The sequence below is a fragment of the Silene latifolia genome, chromosome 2 (genome assembly GCF_048544455.1).
Source record: "Silene latifolia isolate original U9 population chromosome 2, ASM4854445v1, whole genome shotgun sequence".
NCBI lineage: Eukaryota > Viridiplantae > Streptophyta > Magnoliopsida > Caryophyllales > Caryophyllaceae > Silene > Silene latifolia.
Window position 1 is genome coordinate 191847654 of NC_133527.1, and position 16570 is coordinate 191864223.

Consider the following 16570-nt stretch of genomic DNA (forward strand, 5'->3'; position numbering starts at 1 on the left):
TATGATGCGACGAAAAATGTTCATGTTACGATAAAAACTGCCCATTATTATATGTTAAAAAGTGGTCATGTTATTTAAAATAGTGATTACTCCATACTTTTTAGTATAAAATCGTCAATAGCTATCAAAAATTGTCACTTTTTATGTCGTCGGGTTGTATAATATAATCTGCGATGCAAAATAATTATTACATGTTAAATTGTTAATTTTGACTTTGACATTAGTCCTAATTTGTCACTTTCATTAAAAAAAAAAAAAAAAAAAAAAAAAAAATGATTCCATGATCCAAACATGATTTGATATTTCTTTTTTGCATTGTGCAAGGTTCCTCTCCTGAAAGAAGCACCAATAACCATTTTGTAATGGATTACTTCAACTTATATTTGTGTAACTGTTGGTTGCGAATCATTATAATATGGATGAAGATTTTTGAGAGGGTCAGAAATGCAACTGCTCATATGATAGACGAGATCACCCCTACCATGGGACTCGCGTTATTAGCGTTATGCATCCAAAATATTTATCAAGTTAAATATTCTCAAGGGATTGCCGTTAAAGATAATCCAATCCAAAAGATCAACGGCATTGCCCTTCTTCTTCTATTGCCTGGCCTTTTAATGCCCAGACATGCCGGGGGGCGCATTGCCTTGACGATTGGTGTCCTTCTCGTGTCCGGAACAGCAATATTTCTTGCCTTTACGTAGTAGGTGCAATATGCATATACAAATACACCACTTTAGTATAAGTAGAATAACGTGAACCATAATTGTGAATAGATAACTCATAGTGTTTGTTTAATTTTTATTACACTAGAATACATAAGATTGTGTTATGTACAAAGAGTAGTGTAGATATTAGATTGGAGTATACGATTACTCTGTATATTACATATTTGTGATTTGTGAATAAAACAGAGACATTAATATGTTAAAGAATTTGATTAATTATAAATATAATCTTTAAAAGAAAGCAAGTGTCTTTCAATTGTTATTCACTATATATATTGTGTTGGAACTCTATATATATAGAGAGAGGGAGAATAACACGTACTCAATTATTTCAAAGTAAATATACTCGTGCAAAGAGCAATTTAATCGCATGACAACATTTTGGAATAAATACAAGAGCACGGGCAAATCAATAAATAATAATGGCAAATGATTATATAATTAAGATCTAACCTTCTACCGTAGCATACAATTCATCATATGCCAGAGTCCAACATTTGTTCTTTTTTGTTACATGTGACGAGGGTATAGTAGATCCCGACCGACATGAAAATCAAATACTCCGTAGTTATTAAAATAAATATCACCCCTTTCGTCTCATTCATATATTTATCTTTAACTAAAGTTACTATCATAAAAAAAAAAAAGATAAACAAATTATCGAAATAAAGGAAGTATATATACTTGAATACAATGACATACATTTTTACATTTTATCAAAGAGGTCATTTAAGAATAATTTTCTAGTGCCAACTCAGTTTTGTATATAATGTAAATGCTACATGCTTTATACATGAAGATATGAAGTCTTTCCTAATCTTGTGTCGAATTTGTGCCAATTTTGTTCGAATATTCATGTCGAAATAGCTTACAAATGCTCACTTGACACCACACCTTATACTCCCTCCGATTCAGACAGATGTAAACATAAGTAAAAATTGGTTATTTAAGAAAAGGTGGAAAAGTGAGGGGTAAAGTAGGAAATATTGATTGGGGCCACATGAGTTTATGTGGATTAAATAAGTAGTTGGTGAGTGGATGGTAAAGTTGTAAATAAGTAGTGGATGTAAGGGTAATTTAGTTATTTTTCATGCCAAATATGGTATGTTACCATTGGTGTGGTTCATCCATTTTAGGTAAGTGTTACCATCTGTCTGGATCGGAGAAAGTATTAAACTTGAAATTTTAATTTTTGTTTTACACAGTGAATTTTTTAATAATAGAATTAATGTTGGGATCAGATTTTTGATTATATTATGGGTTGAATACAATATATCGAGTATGAATTTTTGAAAAGAAAATATATGCTCGCATAGTTATGTGTTTCAGCAAGTGAAACATTTGCTGCATACGTCTTTATGCCTTCTCATGGACGAATGTTTGTTGTTGATTTGTCATATTAATATAACACTCTGATCCACACCAGTATAATTGTTCTATAAGACCAATTCATCAATAAGACTAGCCCAATAACCCAAAACCCAAATAAAATAGTTAATATAGTTGTACATTTTTTATTTATTTTAATAACATAATATTATAATTTGATAACTTAAACATTTATATATGTTCGTATTCATCCTAAAATGTCGGTTATCAAAATAAAAATAAAATGTAAACAAAATTAAATATAAAGTGTGGGCTATTCTCCTATTGGGTTAGTCCTATGATTAAGACGGTCTTATAGGAGAGTTGTTGTATTTTATGAAGTCTATTAAAATTGATTCTATTGGGCTTAATAGTGATTCAAGCATATGATATACTAGTATTGGTGCCCGGCTTCGCCCGGGCTACCTCTACTTACCATTAATTTTTTTTTTCATTAAATAAAATTACTTAAAGTTGCATAACTCATAAATTTATCATTAATATATTTTTCTATGACATATCCTAAAATAACGATGAAATAAATTTTGAGACAAATTCACTACTTCCGCTATTAATATTTTACTCTTATTAATGAAACATTAGTAATAACATTTCACTACTTGCCCGTAATCATTGTTACTTTCACTACTCCCGCCGTAATTATTGTTACTGTCACTATTGCCGCATTAATATTGATAATTTCACTACTCCCGCCGTAATTATTGTTACTTTCTCCATTGCCGCATTAATATTGATTATTTCACTACTCCCGTTGTTGTTTCTACCACTTTCACTAATCTCACTGATAATATTGTTACTTTTACTATTCAAATGAGTGATTACTATCATATAACTATATCTAATGTTACTACAATTCTTTTCTTTACTGACGAAATTACTTTTACTACTTAGGCATGCAATTTTAAGAGGATTATATATTTATATAAATATATTACATATATGCATTAAATCAAATCGAAAAAATTATGCAATATTATATATTATGGAATCTAAGTTGAATTATTTATAACCTACTTATATTATATTTTTGTATTGTATGTTAAATAATTAACATCTCTATACATCTAATTAATAAACTATAACGTTTAATAAAAATTGCATAGATTTTAAATTTAATATATAATTTTATGGTGATAATAATTAATACCATAAGTGTGCATGTTTATACTAATTTATTATTTTATTTTAAGGAAATTGACCATCTTCTAGTATTCTATAAATATTTAAGAAAATTACCAAACATTTTCTTTCTTTTAGTCTCCTTGAAATTGACCATCTTAATTAATTATTTTATTTCAAGGAAATTGATTGTCTTAATTAATTATTTTATTTTAAGGAAATTGACCATGTTTTAGTCTCTTACAAATGTTTAGGAAAATTACCAAGCTTCTATATAGTTTAATTTTAACCCAAACTATATAATATTTGCATTGAGATCCCTTAATTGGGTCCATCACACGGTGCTAGTGATTTAAAACTATATAATATAATTAATTTGTATAACTTTCTTTAATTACATTAAAGTCCCTTGGTTTCTGGAATTAATATATAGTATTGATTTGTCTCGTAAGCACCTTAGTAAATTTGTGCATTTTGTATTCATTTGTTATATAATATGTTGATGATTTATTCAGATTTCGGATTAGTGATTGGCACAGTTAATTCTGCCGGACATATAACATCACATATCCCAAAACCAGCGACTCCGCAATATCCTTTTTGGTTACTCAATAGCTTCTGGACCAAACTTTATCAGAGTATTTCATACAAATTGACCGAAAAACAATTTGTTTGATGTAATTACCCTTAAAAGTTAAAACATGAATATTTGGGCATAAATATTTTCTCTGCTTCATGAAACATCTAATCATTGAAGCAATTATGGCATGTATAGTATGGGAGAGATGGGGGAATGTGTGCATGGGGAAGAAAGGATGTGTAAAGAGTTTGAGCATGGTTTTAGTCATATTAAGATTGAGAGATGGAGATTGGAGAGGGAGTAAGAGAGGCATGGATGGATGAATGGGGAGGAGTAGGTATAGGGAGTTTGTGCTTGGTCATGTTCAGATTCAGAAGGGAGGTTTGGAGAGGGAAAGGGAAGGAGAGCGTATGTGTTTGTGTTTGGCTTTGTTGAGATTACATTCTTTAGTTTTGAAAGTTAAATGTTTACTTCATATGCTGTTCTAACTGTGTTGATTGTTGGTATCAGGAGAAAGGCATTCATTTGAAATTGATGGCCAAATATGAAAAGAAAATAGACGGGTTGAGCCAGCAATGCCACCGCAAGACGGATGAATGCTATCAAGCTTTGATGTCCTAAAAGAGTGGTCTTTATGCAACTGATATTGATTGTTAAAGTAGGAGAAACTTAATGCAACTAATATTGATTGTTATAGTAGGAGAAATTTGTTATACGCTTGTGTATCATTTGATCTGTATGACGAGTTATTTTTAAAGGAGTAAGCACTTCATTTTTCTTGCCTTGATTTGGAGCTCATATGTATGTAGACTCTTACCTAAGAATCCTAAATTTAGGAGCGCTGGAAATTAAAGCTCACGTCCTTTTCTGTTATCGTCTTGGATTATACGCATTTTACGCAAGCTTTATAGTTTGAAAAAGACGGATATGGCCTTAAAACTCCGCGCGCATCGCGCGCGGAGGAACAACTAGTGACTACAAAATGTTAATAAATAAAGTATAGAACTCGGTATTCCATGAGCCACCCGACTTTTATCAATATAAAACGTGTAAGAACTAAGAACAAGTTATATAACCCGTTATTCTAATCTAGCCCACCCGCTACAATATTGAGGTAAATTCTTTAATATGGCCCAGACTATATCCGGTCCAATCCAAACCCGCATTTAAACAACTCTAATGCGTAACTATGTCCTCCTATAGACCTATTACTGCCCTTTTAACAGCGAGGAGTTCCTTTACCGTTTCTCCTTCCACTCCCTTGTTCAATAATTTCCATCTTTCTCCCTTCAACTTCCACACCATTTGTACCCGACTCCTACCACCGCCAATCCGCCATACTACCTTCCCTCTCACTTAAGTAAGTTGTATTTCTTCAATATCCACATCAATTTAGGGTTTAATTATCAGAACTTTCATTTGTGCTTCCCAATTTTTGTTATTTTCTGTTTTTTTTTTTTTAGTGTTTAATCCGCCATACTAGTAAACTTAGATATTTCGGTTTTGCAGCTTGTTTTGTAATTTTCTGTTTGTTTTTTTAGGGTTTTGCAGCTTGTTTCGGTTTTTTAGGGTTTGTTTGATGGGTCTGTTTATGCTATAGGAGCTTAGCTTCTCCCTTTTGCTTAGTGTTTTTCCCATGTTATACACTAAACGTTTGCTTTTCCTATGTGGTACCAGAATGCTTTATTTTTTATGCTGTATTTAGTATACTGGTAGGAATGAGGTGATCATCTTAAGTAGTAACCTTCGTGGTGGTGTTTTTTTTTTGGCTGGACACGGGACTATTCTGTTGATCAATTTGTATTTTCTTAAGGGTTGGTTCTTTTTAGTACTCTTTAAGCTTGTTTATGGTATTAAATATTAGTCTGAGACGAGATATTATAATCGAATGTCACGGCTTGATGTTGGTCGTTGCGTTATAAATGCAACCTTTTATGTCTCAAAATGAGTTTAGGGAACCTTGGAAACCTATTAATGGTTGTTTGGTGCTTTCTTCGTGCAGATAAAATACTGATTCTTCTTCCTGTTGTCTCTGCCACCACGATATTGTGTATACATGCATTGTTTTGCTGGGTCTACAACTCTACATCAAGAGCGTTATGGATGAAGAAGACACCTCAATCTGGAAAGCTATGTTTAAGACACCTGCCTCGACATTTTTGTTTGGTTTGTTGGTGGTCTTAGAGCGTTCCATTTTAAACCTGATTACGTGATTAGTACCAAGCAGGTATTATGCACCCTCTACAAGTTTACATGTTATAGCTTTATACTTTTTCCATTTCGTTTTTAGTGGTATCGCCTAACCAAAGGTGTCATTTTAAGAAATCATGATGAAATATCAAATTGGCATTTGACTTCAAATTATAGAAGCTTTATTTAATCAAGAAATAGTGTTACCGAAAAGAGCATTTGTTCCAAGTCTTCATTTTTCCAAAGTAAAAAAGGTGTATTATTTTGGAACAACTTACACATAAATAATGCTTTAAATGAAGCTAGGCAGTATTATGATGCCCTATTTATTTCAAGTCTAATAACCAGCTCGTGCATACTCACATTTGCAAACAACTTACTAAATTTCAGATATAGATATGATCGAGGAACAAGCCCATACATTAAGGCGGTAGAAGAGAATTTGAAGGAGGTGTTTTGTATTAGAGAATAATTAACCAAATTATTCTTTATGTAACTACTGTATCTTGTGTAGCTTAGTCAAAGATTTAGTCCCTTAATCTTAGGCTTAACCTAGCTAACTAATTCTCTTATCTTAGGAGTCTCACATTAACCTAGTCCTATATATTGATGTATCTATCAGTTTGTAACTCAACGATTATTCAATACAAATCATAATTCTCTACATGGTATCAGGAGAAAGGTTCGATCTCCTCATCACACAATAAAATCACACAAACCCGTGTTCCTCGATCAACTCATCAATGTCGAGCAACACAATTCCAAATTCTGCCGAGCCATCCAAACCCCTTGTGCTCATTAACATTCACGCCGTCACCAAATTCGACGGCTCCAACTATCAACAATGGCGCACTCAATTTGATGCGCTCCTGCAAGGCTATGAATTAACATCCCACATTGACGGTACTCCTCCTCCCCCACAACTTCTTGAGGAGAAGGACAAACAACCCGTCCCCAATCCCGCGTACAAGACTTGGTTCCGTCAAGACAGGGCTTTTTTCGGTGCCGTGGCTAGTACCCTCACCCCATCCGTTAGCCCTATCCTTAATCGCTTAACCACCACGAAAGAGGCTTGGGATGCCCTTGCCTCATCCTATGCCCGTCCATCTCGTGGTCACATAAAACAACTTCGTCACAAACTAAAACACACCACCAAAGGCTCTTCCTCTATCACTGACTATATGAACAAAATCAAAAATATTGTCGATGATCTCGCTCTTCTTGGTACCATCCTTTCCCAAGAAGATGTCACTGATTACATCATTGACGGGTTGCCCACATCCTATCAACCTGTCATCGATGCGGTCAATGCTCGAGATACACCAATCACCTTCACTGAGTTCCATGAAAAATTGATTCGGCAGGAACTCACACTCCAACAAGCCGAGTCTTCCCAAACCTCGACCTTCACTCCCATGGCTCACCCCACTTACACACGCACTTCCGCTGCCCCTCCTCACTCCTTCACCCGCACCCCTGCCGTGAACCAGACCCCATCCACCACCAACCAAAACCCCAAAAATCCTTTTCGAGGTAAGTGCCAGTGGTGTCATGTACAAGGCCATACCTTGTTCTTCTGCCCTATCTTCAAAGCACTCTACCCCGATATCCGTGTACCCCCTTACACCCGTACTCCATCCACCCCCTCTCCCACTGCTCAAGCCAACCCCACTACCCTTAACCCCCAGCCCGTGCCCTCCCCCTGGCTCCTAGACAGTGGTGCCTCACATCACGTCACCACCGACCTTGCTAATCTGGCTCTCCATCATCCTTATGATGGCACCGATGAAATTGTCATTGGTGATGGTTCCGGGCTACCCATCTCCAACTCTGGTTCCGCCTCTCTTCCTTATTCCTCTTCCTCTTCTTTTACTTTACATAATGTCTTACATGTTCCGCAAATGCATAAAAACATAATTTCCGTTTCACAATTTTGTGTTGACAATAATGTTTGTATTAACTTCACTTCTCATTCTTTTATTGTCAAGGCATGTGATACTGGAGCCACCCTCTTCACCGGCCCTGGCAAGGACGGTGTCTACTATTGGCCTTCGACGTCGTTCCCGCAAGCACACACTGCCCAAGTGTCCCAAGCTGATCTTCACCATCGTTTTGGACACCCCCATTCCCTTGTTTTTAATCAAATTTGTTCTAGTTTAAACATTAAACATTTATCTTCCGCCCATAATAATAATTGCAATGCTTGTTCGATTTACAAAAGTCATAAATTACCGTTCACTATTTCGTCTCTCACAACTCAATTTCCTCTCGAGGTAGTTTTCAGTGATTTATGGACATCACCAGTATATTCATTCGACCAATACAAATACTACGTAATTTTTGTTGATCATTTTACGAAATTTACGTGGTTATTTCCTCTCAAAAAGAAATCCGACACTCATCGTATATTTTTAAATTTCAAAGCCTTTGTAGAAAAACAATTCTCCCGTCCATTATTAACACTTTACTCCGACAATGGCGGCGAGTTCGAAAAATTAAAACCCGACCTCGCTGCTAATGGCGTCCAACATCTCACATCACCCCCCCACACACCTGAACATAATGGCTTTGCGGAACGACGCCATCGTCACATAGTCGACACTGGCCTTGCTCTCCTCTCTCACGCCTCAATGCCCATTTGTTATTGGTCCCTCGCCTTTCAAACCGCGGTGTATCTTATCAACCGTATGCCCACCTCCACTCTCAGTCACCACTCCCCTTATCTTACCTTATACCGCACTCAACCAAAATATCACCATCTTCACAACTTTGGTAGTTTGTGTTACCCTTGGCTCCGGCCCTATACGACTCACAAACTCGACCCTCGCTCTGTAGCTTGCACCTTTGTCGGCTACTCCCCTACCCAACATGCCTATATGTGTCTCGACCCCACAACTGACCGCATCTATGTGTCCCGTCATGTTCGCTTTGTCGATAACACATACCCATTTGCATCGTCTTCAAACACCACTCCCCTTCCCTCCTTTGACTCCTGGTGTCAACTAGAAATACCCCTACTCTCCTCATCCTCTCCAACTCCCTCCACTGCCACGCCTGACCCAACCCCAACAACCCCTACCACGGCTGCCCAGGAACCCACCACACCTCCCACAACTGCCCAGGAACCTCCCACCCCGCGTTCCCGGCCTCCCATCACCCATGTCTACAACCGTCGTCACACCACTCCACATGCCTCCTCACCTGCCTCGCCCTCCTCTCCCACTACCTCTCACCGACTCTCCCCTCCACCACCCCCACCGTCTCATCAACATGCCACCCGAGCCTCCCATAATATTTTTAAACCCATAAACAAACTCAATCTCAATGCACAGCTACAACCCACCGAACCTAAAACCACAAAACAAGCTCTTCTTGACCCTACCTGGCGCGCTGCCATGGAAGCCCAATTCACGGCTCTCACAAATAATGACACTTGGGAGCTTGTCCCGTCCTCACCCGATCAAAACATCGTGGGTTGTAAGTGGGTTTTTCGCACCAAGTACAACCCCGATGGCACCATCCACAAACACAAAGCCCGCCTTGTTGCCAAAGGCTTTCACCAACGACCCGGCTTAGACTACAATGAAACCTTTAGCCCCGTCATTAAACCAGCCACGGTCCGACTGTTGCTTTGTCTTGCTGTCACCAAGAATTGGTCAATTCGCCAACTTGACATTAATGATGCCTTTCTCCAAGGCACACTCACTGACACGGTCTACATGGCGCAACCTCCGGGTTTCATTGATTCTCAAAAACCGTCTCATGTGTGTCGCCTCAAAAAGGCTCTCTATGGCCTCAAGCAAGCTCCTCGGGCCTGGTACAATGAGCTCCGCTCACATCTCTTAGCCACGGGTTTTCGCAACTCTGTCTCCGACACCTCGCTATTTATTCTTAATGCCACTAACGATCTATTTGTACTTGTATATGTTGATGATATTATTGTCACAGGTGCCTCCACATCTCAGGTTGACTCCTTCATTAAAGCGCTTGCCCAACGGTTCTCTCTTAAGGACCTTGGTCCCCTTGCCTACTTTCTTGGGGTCGAAGTTCAACCGTGTCAAAAGGGTCTGTTCCTCACTCAACACAAGTACACTTGTGATCTGCTTGCCCGTGCTAATATGGCCGAAGCCAAGCCATGCTCCACTCCCCTAGACTCCTCGGTTACACTCCGTCTTGGTGATGGTCCTCTCCTTGACAATCCCACCGAATACCGTGCTTTGGTTGGAAGCCTCCAGTACCTCTCGCTCACGCGTCCTGACGTTGCTTATGCCGTGAGTAAACTCTCACAATTCATGCATCAGCCAACCACTTGTCACTGGTCTGCCCTTAAGCGCCTCCTTCGCTACCTAGCTGGTACATCGTCTCATGGAATCACAATCTGTCGCCACACTCCATTGAGCCTTCACGCCTATTCCGACTCTGATTGGGGAGGTAATCCTAATGATCTTACCTCTACTGGTGCTTACGTGGTCTATCTTGGTCGCACCCCTATCTCGTGGAGCTCCAAGAAACATCGCACTGTCTCCCGGTCTTCCACTGAGGCCGAATATCGCTCCGTTGCTAATGCCATGGCTGAGCTTACATGGCTTGGTTATCTTCTTCAAGAGCTTCATGTCACTCTTCCCTCGACTCCCGTTGTTTATTGCGACAATATTGGAGCGACTAATCTCAGTGCCAACCCCGTATTTCACTCCCGTATGAAACATGTTGCTATTGATTATCATTTTATTCGGGAAAAGGTTCAGTCCGGCATAATGCGCGTCACCCCTGTTGCTAATGATGATCAACTCGCTGACGCCCTCACTAAAGCTCTCTCCCGGTCTCGCTTTGAAATGCTAATGTCCAAGATCGGTCTTTCGTCCCGGCCGTCCGTCTTGCGGGGGGATATTAGAGAATAATTAACCAAATTATTCTTTATGTAACTACTGTATCTTGTGTAGCTTAGTCAAAGATTTAGTCCCTTAATCTTAGGCTTAACCTAGCTAACTAATTCTCTTATCTTAGGAGTCTCACATTAACCTAGTCCTATATATTGATGTATCTATCAGTTTGTAACTCAACGATTATTCAATACAAATCATAATTCTCTACATTTTGTACGCGTATTCATCCTTCAAAGAACAATTCTGGCCCACGGTGCCCAACGAGCCTCTGCTGCCATCCAGACCATGGGTGCTGGATGCAGCCTTTGTTAGTTCGAACATGGGGATTGGAGAAGGGTATGGATGACATGGAGATGGACCGAAAAGCTACTTGGGACGGTAAATTTGGGCCAGGCCTTGAGTCTTATCAAGGGCAATTGGGGGCGCATTGACCTCCTTATCAAAGATAGCAGATTAGGAAACGCATCTGCAGCTGACATCAGGTCCCACTCGGATGAATTAGAGGACTGTCCCAGAGTCCACCCAGATGATCTAGCTGGGGCCGACAAAGAGGGGGTAGCAGTAATAGTCCCTAGTTGTCGGGTGCAAATCATCTTACTGAAGTGAAGTCATTATTTTCAATGCTCTTCTAATGAAAAGAAGATTACAGGTGTACTTTGAGTAAAATTTGGAAAGTTAAAAGGCTGATAAGAGTTTGGATTGGAAAAAAAATGTATTCCGATAGAAAGGTTATCCTTTTGATGCTCATGATGGTCAAGGTTGTCATGCTAAGAAGCAAGTCTTATCATTTGGAGCGTGCTTTTATACAACACGTCTTCTTTTGCAGGTATACTTTATCTCTTCTATAGAGTAGGTTGTGGAATATTACTAGCGTACCGTCCTTTTCGAGTTTCTGTCCTTGCTTTGATCTGACTTACAAAGATAAATGGGATCGCTTAGGCGGTGTGATAAGAATTGCATCAGCAGTTTGTTTGTATTTGCTTAATGCAAGGTGTTCATTTTGTACTTAACTTTTAGGAGTACGTTTTACAGCAGGCCATAGAGAATTAGGGATACATACATCTGATATAACATTCACCCTTCTGTGGTTTTTAGATTTTCTGTCAGATCTTAATTTTTATACTATATATTAGGGCACTTGAATTTGTTTGTGAAACCGACTTGATGTCAACCCTCATTTGTCTTTTTGAATCTCATGTCAAAATTAATTAGCTTAAATGCAAGTCTTCCACTTCTTTTGATATCAATGGAGGCTGCCTATTTGTCATTTGGAGGTAAGAGGGGTACGGACGTACGGTGTAGTAACCTTATTCAAAGGTGCGCGCAACTGTTCTCAGTTAAACCAGATTAAAATTTAAAACTTCAATGAGAATTATGCTAACTCACGATACAAGCACTAAGAATTGCATGCCTTTTAATGACCCACTTTGCTTCTTTAATTTTCCATCAATTTAAAAATGAAGAATTTGAGTCCTCAACTAACTAGGAGTCAATTAAAGGTCTTAATGAGAAGTAATCAAGCTATTGTTTTTGCCAATGTGTTGTGGATTTCTGTTAAAATTAACTTAAATTCTTTTTTCAGACACCATCTTTTTTCTTCTCTTTGATTGTCATATGGTAAATTGTTATTTTAGGAGTTGAGTCAAATTGCATTCGAGCATTTTATTCTGACGTTTTAGAATCTTAGACATGCATATAGACATAAGAGAATAACAGTGTTGTTTGAACAGGAAATGGCAAATAATCACATTTATATGTTAGAGCTAGATTTCAAGGAGATAATTTTTTTTTTCTTTCTTTTAAAGTTTGATCAAATGTTATAGTGCGTTTGCGTGTTTCTTTTAGTTAATTTTTTTTGAATGGGCTACACTGTTTGGCTTTCTGAAACAATGCTACAATTAGACTTGTGCTCGGGCCGGGGCTAGGGCCGGGCCGGGCTGGCCAGTGGGCGGGGCGGTCTCTCCTGATCAAACCCCGGGCCTGGCCAGGGAGAAGGGATGTGCTTGGTCGGGTCGGGCCGGGCTGAGACATGCTTGACCCGGGCCAGGACCCGAGGCGGGCTAAGGGCGAGCCGAGCTGGCGGGCCTTACCATTTTATTTTTTTATTTTTTATTTTTGCTAAATTGGCGGGCTGAGGCCGGGTCGGGCCAGAATTTCAGGACCCGGGCCGGGCCAGGGTTAACGGCATGCTGAGGCCAGGCCGGGCCGGGCCAAGTTGCATAAAATAACGGGCCAAGACGGGCCGGGTCAGCCCGTGCTGATGGCCAGCTCTAGCTATAATCAGTATAATGTTCTTAGGAGTATAATGTTCTTCGATGTATTATGTAGGCAGTTTTTTGTGAAGATGATTGTAACATATTTTTATATGTTTTTATTTTTTTAATTTTTTTTGGTGTGAGGGGGTGGGGATATAATATCTCTGTCCTGCGACATTGATGCTACGTAATATAATTTTGGGTATTGCCGTATAGGTCATGGTGATGTACCATGGATTATGATAATTGAAAACATTACAGACCGACCTATGTTTGTGACTGAGATGAGGTATAGACTGTTTGTGTCCTTGTTGTTTCTGTGTGTCAGTATGAACTTAAGAATTTTTTTTGATAATGGAAATATCTCATTCCTCAAATTCAGTATTATGGATGAACAATTTTTCATTTGTATTTTGGGTCTCAATTTAAATTTTCTGACCATCTAATGGTTAGCCAGCTACTCCTGTAACCAGTAATAGTGTATTACTCAAACTCTCTTGCAATTATCGGGCAAACGCATGTTTGAACTTTGGTAGCCGGATTAGCCGTATTGGTAATCAATCATGTTGATATGTGGTTATATTATTCGAGGTCATTAGTTTGTAATTGGTTACACCTGTGGTAGTTATGGTTGATTAGGTGTAGTCAATAATAATTTTTGATGGCACTTAGTATTGTAAATGATTTGACTTTCGAAAGACTAGAGTTCACTTGTGGCTGGGAGCTGTTGGTTTGTATTTAGGATGTGACGTTGCAGGAATAAAATAATTCAAATGAATTGTAAGATGGCTAGAAAGTTAGAGTTGAGAGTTATTGATGGTATAAGATTTTGGTGATGTGAATTTTGGCTTGAGGAATTTATGGAGACTTAAGATTGTCAAATGTTAGCAGTTGCTCGAATATGCCTTAAAGCAAATTATACATTTGGAATTGTTAAGTTACTGAACAGTTAGAGAACAATGATAATCCTTAGGGATAGATGAGCGAGTAGAGTTTGACGGTTATGGATTTTGAGAAAGTTAGTTGTAGGCTTGGAGCATTGTCGTGTTTTGGATTCGAATATGTGAGAAGGCATGAGGAGTTTTTTGTGTTTGAATTTTATTTGGGAATGAGAGCGCATGGTTAAATTTCCGGTTTAAACTTCTCCTAACTATGACTTTTAATATTCTTCACCAAATTTTGATAAACTTCTCATTTCGAAACATTTCTAATTTGGGGAGCTTAACCGTCATTCTCTAATCTTCCCAAACTCGATGATTCCGGATCTCGGGGGTGGAATGGGTAGGCAAGTGCCATCACGCAACATAGAGATAATAAACATTTCTGAACAAATATTTCACATAAATGGGTTGGGCTCAGTGGTTAAAAGGGACTTTGCATTTAAGTTGGGTGAGGTTTGAGGTTCAACTCTCACGTAAGGAAATTTTTAGCAAAAACTTGCTTTGTTTTCAACCTAGACTTCTCTTTCTTCTTCCGTTTTCCAAGACACTCACATCCTCAGTGACATCTTTTACACAATTTTTTTTTGTTTTATTACAAATGCTTAGTATACCTCAAATTCAAATAACTCTAAATAAAAATACGTATGAGGGAGTTTTTAGGGAGTTTTTAGGGTATTGATATTTTTCTACTAATTACGGGAAAAGAAAAATTGTGCCCTCCCAAAACAAAAATCCTACGTCCGCCCCTGATTCCGCCACCTAGGGCATTTATAATAATAAACTTCACTTAATATATCAATTGAAAATCGGGTTATTACAGTTGATGTCAGAGCACTCTCGTTCTTGACGCCTACGCGATAACTCAAATTAAAAAGGAAATAGATCTTAGATCACCAATATTGACTGCCTGCATTGGAGTTGAGTTGAGAGAAGTTGATTTCAATTCTGGAGTTCCTTAGAGAAGTCTGATGTTTATTGGAAAGGTTGCTTTAGTACTGTGAAAATCTGTATTGTTGTTACAAGGTTGTAACTAACGAAGTTTTGAGTAAAGTTTGAACTTTGGTAGCCTGATGGTAATCATGTTGATCTGTGGTTAAATTATTCGAGGTCGTTAGTTTGTAGTTGGTTACACTTCTGGTACTTATGGTTGATCAGGTAGAGTTAATAATAATTTTTGATGGCACTTAGTAGTGTAAATGATTTGTCTTTCGAAAGATTATAGTTCACTTATGGCTGTGAGCTATTGCCTATTGGTTTGAATTTAGGATGTGATGTTGCAGGAATTAAAGAATTCAAACGACATTACAAGATGGCTAGAAAGTTCAGAGTTAAGGGTTATTGTTGGCATAAGTTTTTGGTAATGTGAATCATGGTTTGAGGAATTCATCGAGACTTAAGACTGTCAAATCTTAGTAGATGTCAAATATGCCCGAAAGCAAACATTGAATAGTCATAGGGGATAGATGAGTGAGTAGAGTTCGACGGTGTTAGAGGAAGTTAGTTGGATTATTGGAGCATTGGTGTTTATGGGATCGGAATATGTAGGAAGGCACGAGGAGTTGTTTGTGTTTGAATTTTATTATTTGGGAATGAGAGGCCGCATGGTTAAATTTTCAGTTTAAACTTCTCCTAATTATGACTTCTAATGTTTTTCACCAAAATTTGATAAACTTCTTATTTCAAAACATATATCACATATTCGGGGATTCTCCTTAACCGTAATTTTCTCATCTTTTCAAATTTGTCTACTTACCTCTGTGTTACGTCTCATCTATTTCATCTATCGAGTTGTCGTCTTAGTTAGTTGTCGAATTGAGTTATGTTTAGCTTGAGTGACGACCATACTTAGACCAGGACAGTATTTTTATCGTCATCCCATTGTAGGGATTACAGGTAGTGGTATTGACAAACCAAGGTTTCTGCGTGGGGGATCAACACTACTTTGGCTTCTCTTCTTATTTTGCTTTAACATGATAACTGCAGTTGTCTACTTACGATGTTGTTTTGTCGTGTATGGAGTTATTATGATGTAATATGACTTTGGAGATCGTGCGAGTTGCTCCCCATTGAAATGTGGCCGTCATTTATGATGGAGAGTCGCAATTACTTGGATGATTTATTAACTGCTTGGGTTGGCTGTGCAAGTGAGCGAGCTGAAATTTTTTTTATAGATTTTTAAGTTTAGTTATAATTCGATGATTCCGCCACCTAGGGCATTTGTAATAACGAACTTGGATATATCAATTACTTTTTTGTATGGAAAATCGGGTTGTTACAGTTAATATGAGAGCGGGTTACTCTCGACGCCTACGAGATAACCCAAACTAGAAAGGAAATAGAACTTTGAGTACCTTAAGTATTGACTAATTGAGAGTTTGGTTGAACTGCTCAAAGACCTATATGATAATTGCTTGTCGTCAGTTATGGGTGTGTTCTACTTGAGTTGAGACAGTGGAGGTCGTGCATGGTTGACGTTTTATCTGGT

General features: G+C 38.2%; 1 protein-coding gene and 1 long non-coding RNA gene across 2 annotated transcripts in view; both read left to right on the forward strand.

Annotated features, from left to right (window-relative positions):
• LOC141644050 (uncharacterized) overlaps nt 1-16570 on the forward strand; it is an 89325-nt gene that overhangs the window by 29141 nt on the left and 43614 nt on the right. The window lies entirely within an intron of this gene.
• LOC141644051 (uncharacterized) lies at nt 5010-6467 on the forward strand. Its single transcript, XR_012543878.1, has 3 exons — nt 5010-5176; nt 5819-6043; nt 6397-6467. It is a non-coding gene; the product is annotated as an uncharacterized LOC141644051 (long non-coding RNA).